At 28.4% G+C, this 7,484-nt stretch overlaps 1 long non-coding RNA gene across 1 annotated transcript in view; it reads left to right on the top strand.

Moving 5' to 3' along the window:
* Positions 1-1,787: 1,787 nt before the first annotated feature.
* Positions 1,788-7,484, top strand: part of LOC143194775 (uncharacterized) — a 427,558-nt gene continuing 421,861 nt past the window's right edge. The window contains exon 1 of the long non-coding RNA XR_013005379.1: positions 1,788-1,931. This is a non-coding gene — a long non-coding RNA (uncharacterized LOC143194775). The remainder of the gene's footprint in view (positions 1,932-7,484) is intronic.

Here is a 7,484-nt window from a genome sequence, read left to right as displayed (position 1 = left end):
ATATAGGGACAGAAAAGGCGACTTTGTTTTATACTATGTAGTGATAATCTCAAGGAGAACACGACCACCGACATAGGTCAAAATAAAATAATAAATATTAAATAAAAAGCGATTTCACAGTGCTACTGTGATTCAGGAACGAGCAGTATTCTGCTATGATCCGGAAATGGATATAATTGGAGAAATTACTCTAATTTGTTAATATAGTAATGTATTTAATACAAATTGTGCTGACGAAGAAGTAGAACAACCACAATCGGTCCCATCATCAGATTCATTATACTTGCTATGAGAATTTCTGGGATAGGAAATAATTGTAATCAGTTTTTCACCAACATTCTCGACAAAAATAACATATTGTCTGAAAAGTCCCGAGCGTAACAAAGAAAACGCGGTTCTTTTTTGTTCAAAATTGGCTTTATTCATCAACGCAATCTCGATTAAGAGCCACACAATTATTCCAGTGCCGCTCTAACATTTCAATACTGCTTTTGTAGAACGATTTATTTTTTGCCTCAAAATAGACCTCTGACCAGTTGCTGTCCACTTAGATAACAATCGCTTTGATTCCGGAGTGAAGTGATTGATCCATCTTTCATCCATTGTTACATATCGACACAAAAAGTCTAGTTTATTGTGTTTAAACATAGCCAAACGATGCTCAGAATCAGCAACACTTTCTTGTTTTTGGCCAACAGTGAGCAAACGCGGCACCCACTTTGAACAGAGCTCATGCTCATACAATGTAAAACCAACACGTTATTTTGATATCTTTACGATGCTAGCTAACTCACGCAATTTCACTTTTTGATCACTCAAAACGATTTTATGGATGTTTTCGGGTGTTACCACCTCATTCGAGCGTCCACTGGGTTCTGCATCATCGGTGTCTCTAGATCATGTTTGAAGTCATCAAACTAAAGTTTTATTGTTGTTTCTGATGGAACGGAGTCCTTATAACACTTTTTCACACAACTCAATAACAAAAGAGTGTCACTGTTCTTGGCGAATTATAATACACGAACTTATGAGTAGAATATCATGAAATTTTAAGAGCTTTCTTTTGAAGAACAATACTGATTGAAAAAGTGGTGAACGCAATAAGACTAGCGTGATTTATGTGTTAGGCCCGCGACTTTTCAGTCCATGTGTTTCAACAATTGCCTTCAAATGACGTCGTTTGCTGCAATGCATAGTGAGTAGGACAATTTCATATTCACTTTAAAGGTATCATATCATGAATATTAGCAATCAAATTTGAATTTGAACTAAAATTAAAAAATCAAGACAGTCAACAATAAATCAAACAATTTTATCAGATGCAGATCATATATTCTTACAAATTTGTTTATATGGATATTTGGGAGTCTTAATTAGAACAACGAATTAAAGAAAATGTTCAAAATAGTACTGGATCAGATGCCATCCTCAGCTATAATATCGTCATCAGACCTGACAAAATACTCACCGATGACTACGACATATTTAATGTCGGAAACATTTTTCAAGATAGGAATAGCTAATATGAAGTTCACTACGTCATCCAGTCTTTAAATACATTTAAGTATTATTTTTATCTTGTCTGATCGATACCTCAATTTTGATAAAATATCTTCTGTTGTTATAATATGATCGAATAACTGGGGGTGGATTTTTGCGTAAAATATTGTCGGGAATAGGGGAGGCACATGCGCCATGGAGGCTGAAAGTCGGAGGAAACTTTTCGGGCGCGATTTTCCAACAAGTGTGCCAGTTTGCGTCGAAATCTGGACAGTAGAAGCCGACGTCTCGCGTAGGGCTTTCTGGTGACTTTGCGTGACGATAGAGACAAATAAAAATATCATCGGTATTAAATAATTATATCGCTTTTAATGTTGACGTTCTCTTAAAAATGGTATCAATGACCATGCACAATCCCGAATAATCATGGGGTAAGTTCTGTAACTATTTTTGTGCAAACTTCTTAACGGAATAATAATATTTGACTTCAACTGTTTATATATTCAAAAATAAATATAAATTAGCCAGATTACAAACCAATTAGTTAAAGTTAACAAATTACATAAAAACAACAAAACCATTTAATTAACAAACAACAATTAATTTTTATTAATAACAATTTTTCTTATATTTATTATATTTGCTATTAAATAAATACACAATATTTGTAGATAAAGGAAGAAAATGTAAAATAAAATATTAATCACTGATTAGGTAGGGTGTTTTCAATGTTAATATTCCTTTAAATATCGTATCAATGATCATATATAATCTCGAATAATCATGGAGTAAGTCCTATAACTATTTATATACAAAATTATTAAAGGATTATTAATGTTTAACATTAACTATTTTAAAGTATATATGTTTTAAAGAATTAATATAAATTGGCCAGAGTACAAATCAATTAGTTAAAGTTAACAAATTACATAAAAACAACAAAACCATTTAATTAACAAACAACAATTAATTTTTATTCTGGAGGAATATTTTTCTTTAATTTCAGTGTAATTTTTCTTATATTTATTATATTTGCTATTAAATAAATACACAATATTTGTAGATAAAGGAAGAAAATGTAAAATAAAATATTAATTACTGATTAGGTAGGGTGTTTTCAATGTTAAAGTTCCTTTAAATATCGTATCAATGATCCTATATAATCTCGAATAATCATGGAGTAAGTCCTATAACTATTTATATACAAAATTATTAAAGGATTATTAATGTTTAACATTAACTATTTTAAAGTATATATGTTTTAAAGAATTAATATAAATTGGCCAGAGTACAAATCAATTAGTTAAAATAAACAAATTGAATAATAACGGCAAATTAAGTTAATTAATAATAACAAATCTTTCTTATTAAGTCAGAATATTTTTCTTATATTTATTTATGTTATATAATAAGTAAATATAATATTTTTGTTATTAAATAAATATATAAAACATATTTAAAATAAAATATATTAAATATAAATGTTACAACTTTCTGAAAAATAAATTTAATTAAACAAATTAATCGTCAACAATAAATTTTGCTCATTAATACCAAGGCAATTATTAATATAAATACATTTTTTTATACAACACAGGATTTTCTGAAGCACCTTTTTAAAGTTATTATAAAAAAAGTTTGTTACATTTTACTCATCACATAATTATAGCTGAAGCATATTTTTTATAAAAAATAATACAGAAAGAGAAATATGAGAAGAAAAGTATATACATTTTATATATACTACCGTTTTGTCTAGAAGGAATGTTACTTCAATGTTAAGTATCGTTTAAGGGAAGCTGTCCATCCAGCGTTTCATTACGAAAATGCCCTTAATGATATAATGTTATTCTTCCCGACTTTATATACTAATATCATATCATTACCTTTAATACTCATATCATTCTGGAACCGCCCTATCCGCTTGTTGTCAAATTTAAGTTAGCTTTAAATATTTTTTCGGAAATTAAAGTCAACAATGGAAACACCTTATTTTTCTAATAGTAATATAATAATCAACAAAATTACTGGTCCCCTATCAACCGTTCCTTATTTTGAAAAAATATCGCCATTTGCACGTGCTATTAAATTAGTTATATACTCAGTTAATTTTTTTGATTTCTTAGGAGTGGGAGGTTTAAGTTATTGCTTTTAGGTTATAATTATATAATATGGTTTAATCCTTTAAATATGAGTTAAAAGTTTCAAAAACTATTAGTTTACAATTGAGTGTGCTTTTCGACGTTTATAGGCGCCTAAAATGGCAAAAAGACAACTGTTGAACAGTGGACTACTACCATTTATTTGAATTAGGAAGAATATTCTATGCGCCAAATTATAGAAAAGGTCGGAGTTTGAGGTAAAACCGGAAGAAATCTGGACCCCTCAAACCTATAAAAAGGCAGGAATATGCTTGTTGTAATGTTATCGAAACGTGATTGACGTGGCTACTTTTTAACTAAAATTATGAAGAGGTGTTTATTGTTTGCTGAACTGAGATGATGATGATGAACTAGTGTTCATAAGAGAAATAGACATAGTGAAATAGTGAAAAATTAACGTCAGGCTTCATAAGAGTGCAATGTGCAGACTGTTAAACATACTGGTTGTAGCTTGATTGTTTTAGGATCCTTTGGTAATAATAATACCGGCCATGCGATTAAAATTGATAGAAACTTAAAGAAGGCCTTTTAAAAAATGAAGTATTTAATAAAATACAATTCTTTCTGAAGTGAACATATTCGGCTGACGTTTTATTTTTTAACAAGGCTGGAGATAGAGTAAAAAAGGAACGATGAAATTTTACAACTAACGAAATAACCAGGACAACTCTCAGATATCCCGCCTAGCGAATTAGTATGGGATGAACTTATATAAAATAAAAAATGGATAAAAAATGGGATAAAATTGAAGAAGACCTTTTCTTGACTTGAATAAGTGAAGAAAGTAAACAATGGAATGTCTATGGAGTTCAAAGTTTGAAAAGACACTGGACATAGCTTACTTGAATAAGCTAATAAAAAGAATGAATGACACTAAAATTTATTGAAAAATGTATGCCATCTTATTAATTTGTATTTTTTGACTTGATTAAGATTTGTATATATATATATATATATTTATATATATATATATATATATATATATATATATATATATATATATATATAAATATATATATATATATATATATATATATATATATATATATATATAAATATGTATATATATATATATATATATATATAAATATATATATATATATATATATATATATATAAATATGTATATATATATATATATATATATATATATATATAAATATGTATATATATATATATATATATATATATATATATATATATATATATATAAATATATATATATATATATATATATATATATATATATAAATTGAATATGTAGAAAAGAAAAATGAGGAGATACAAATACACCAATTTTTCTCATTCGCACAACTGACATAAAACATTCGGTTGTCATCATTTTTAAGCGACATTTCTTGGTCATTCAGTCGGGTTTTTGTATTGTCCACGAACACCAAAACTTATTATCCCTTTGTCTGATTGTGCAAGCAGTCGTTTCGCTGGATAAAAACTCTATCCCGCACCGACGGAAAAACAACCCCTTTTCCGATGGCCTTCCCTCGACGATATATCTGGATGGAGTTTTCGCTTCAGCCTCTGGAAATTTAAATATTTACCCAGGCCAATCGTTTTTTCTTGTTATTATTTATACATTTCCACGCGGAAACCGAAGAGGTCGGCGGGGGAAGCGGGGATCGTAGCTCGTCGGTTCTTTTGAAGGTTCAAACAGACGTTTAGGAAAATACTGGTAATTGGGATAGAAGGTATGAGGAAAATTTTCTCTTTTCAAAGACTGAAGGAAAATAAGTAACGTACTTCTTAGTAACGAAATAACTAAAGTACTTAATTGAACTTGAGAAAGTGATATACTATGATCTTAAATGGGTAAGAGATAGTGTAGATAGTTGTAATATAGTAATCTAATCTAGTAGTAGAAATGCTTTCACGAAAATAGTATTTGATTATACCTTAATTTTTGAATTCTTCTTTGTCTGTTGTCAATTCTCTATTATTATTTTTTTATCATATATTAATTAGGTAGTCATTTCAGGTAGTAACCCTACAGTTGTATATTATATATGCCATATCGATTTTAGCATTTAAAGTATCGTAGCTAGATGTTTAGGAAAGAGCTTTGAATTTTGTTTATTTTTTCTGCTCTCTGTTTGGATCTATCGCCTAATCTTTTGAATATAATTGTTAAATATGACCTTGTTTGTAGATTGTCTAATTAGTTGCCACCTTCCTCTAATTCTTCTTCCCTCCGTGATGGATACTTTGAACTTAGCCAGGTGCATGATCACTTTGATGTATTTGTATATTTTAGATTTTTGGGTAAGCTTCGTGAAATGTTCATTTTCTTCTTCTTCTTCTTTTAATTATTTCCTTTTGGAAAGTTGGAAGATTAACTGTACTATATACTATATACTATATACTATATTCTATATACTTTCTATATACTATATACTATATACTATATACTATATACTATATACTATATACTATATACTATATACTATATACTATATACTATATACTATATACTATATACTATATACTATATACTATATACTATATACTATATACTATATACTATAGTGTGATGGAATTCAATACTAGGATTTGATTTTCGAAAATGATATATATTAAAATTTACTTTATTACACACATAAATAACAAAAAAAATACAGTATTTGCATTTGAAAATCCGGTTTGTAACTTTTAACAAATTTATAAAAATTTAATTTATAAAATATAATTTATAAATTTATAAAGAGTAAATTTATAAAAGTAGTAGAACATGGAAGATATTAACAGATTTTAGAGATGGTGATTGCTGGAGTTCATTGAATTATTAGTATAATATTACTAACATTCTATGTGAAGATGAGGAAATACAAAAGATGGAGATAGGGACATTTATGTATAAAAGCTAATATATAGCCACCACATCTTAAGTTCACTAAATCGAATTCACGTCGAATCGAATTTGCTTTAAACAGCACCGAAATATATTATCTTGATGAATAAAATTGTGTGGAATAATATATTAAAATATATCGGTTGAGTTATATTGAGTGATGTGTTTTACCCTAGATCATTAACTTTCCTGGAGAGGGCTTATCGATGACCTCTAACCAGAGCAATTAATTAATAAAAATAAATTAAGAAATAATAAATAAATTAAGAAAAATATCTAAGAAAGTTAAACGATTGTAAACTTGATCTTGAAAAAATAGTTATTACTCTTTAAATTCAGCTTGCTTTTTTAATTTTAAATAGATGCAAAAATATTAAAACCATTCAGAATTCTACCCTATGATCTTGGTGTCTTTAGGTGCAGCCCAATTACGAGTAAGCAGTACTGTGCCTTTATAAAATCGTTACGGCGACAAAGAAAGACCTGTTCACACCACTTTATCAACCTATTCATCACCTTCGCTACATACTAGTATCGAGGACGACCTAGCTGCTTGATTGAGCTATCGGAGAAAATTAGTGTTCCTTTTATCTCTGAAGGTCTCTCCCACTTTTTTCTGATTCGTCTTAGACATTTTCTCAAATTAATATTGATTATACTCCCTCACTCAATTTTAAGCAAACTAGACAGTGTTTATTGTATATATTTTTTCTTCAGAGTCTTTCAGATTATCTAAGTTGTCAAATCACATATAATGGAAAAGCCTCTCAAATCAATCCTTCTATATATATAGTTGAACTATTTCCTTATCAGACTTATTTAGACGCCTATATCAGTCTTAGAATATTTGAACGAGCAATTATCATTATATTAAAATTAATTATTTACTCTATTAAGACTTCTTAACAAGTAAGGAAAAATTCCAATCGGAACAAGGTATTATCAGTGCTGTTAAGTTT

Source organism: Rhynchophorus ferrugineus, unplaced genomic scaffold (genome assembly GCF_030347505.1).
Source record: "Rhynchophorus ferrugineus isolate W39M unplaced genomic scaffold, kcgeb_rfMv2 rfM4, whole genome shotgun sequence".
Lineage (NCBI taxonomy): Eukaryota > Metazoa > Arthropoda > Insecta > Coleoptera > Curculionidae > Rhynchophorus > Rhynchophorus ferrugineus.
Note: the sequence above shows the minus strand (reverse complement) of the source record. Positions and strands in the feature narration are given on the sequence as shown.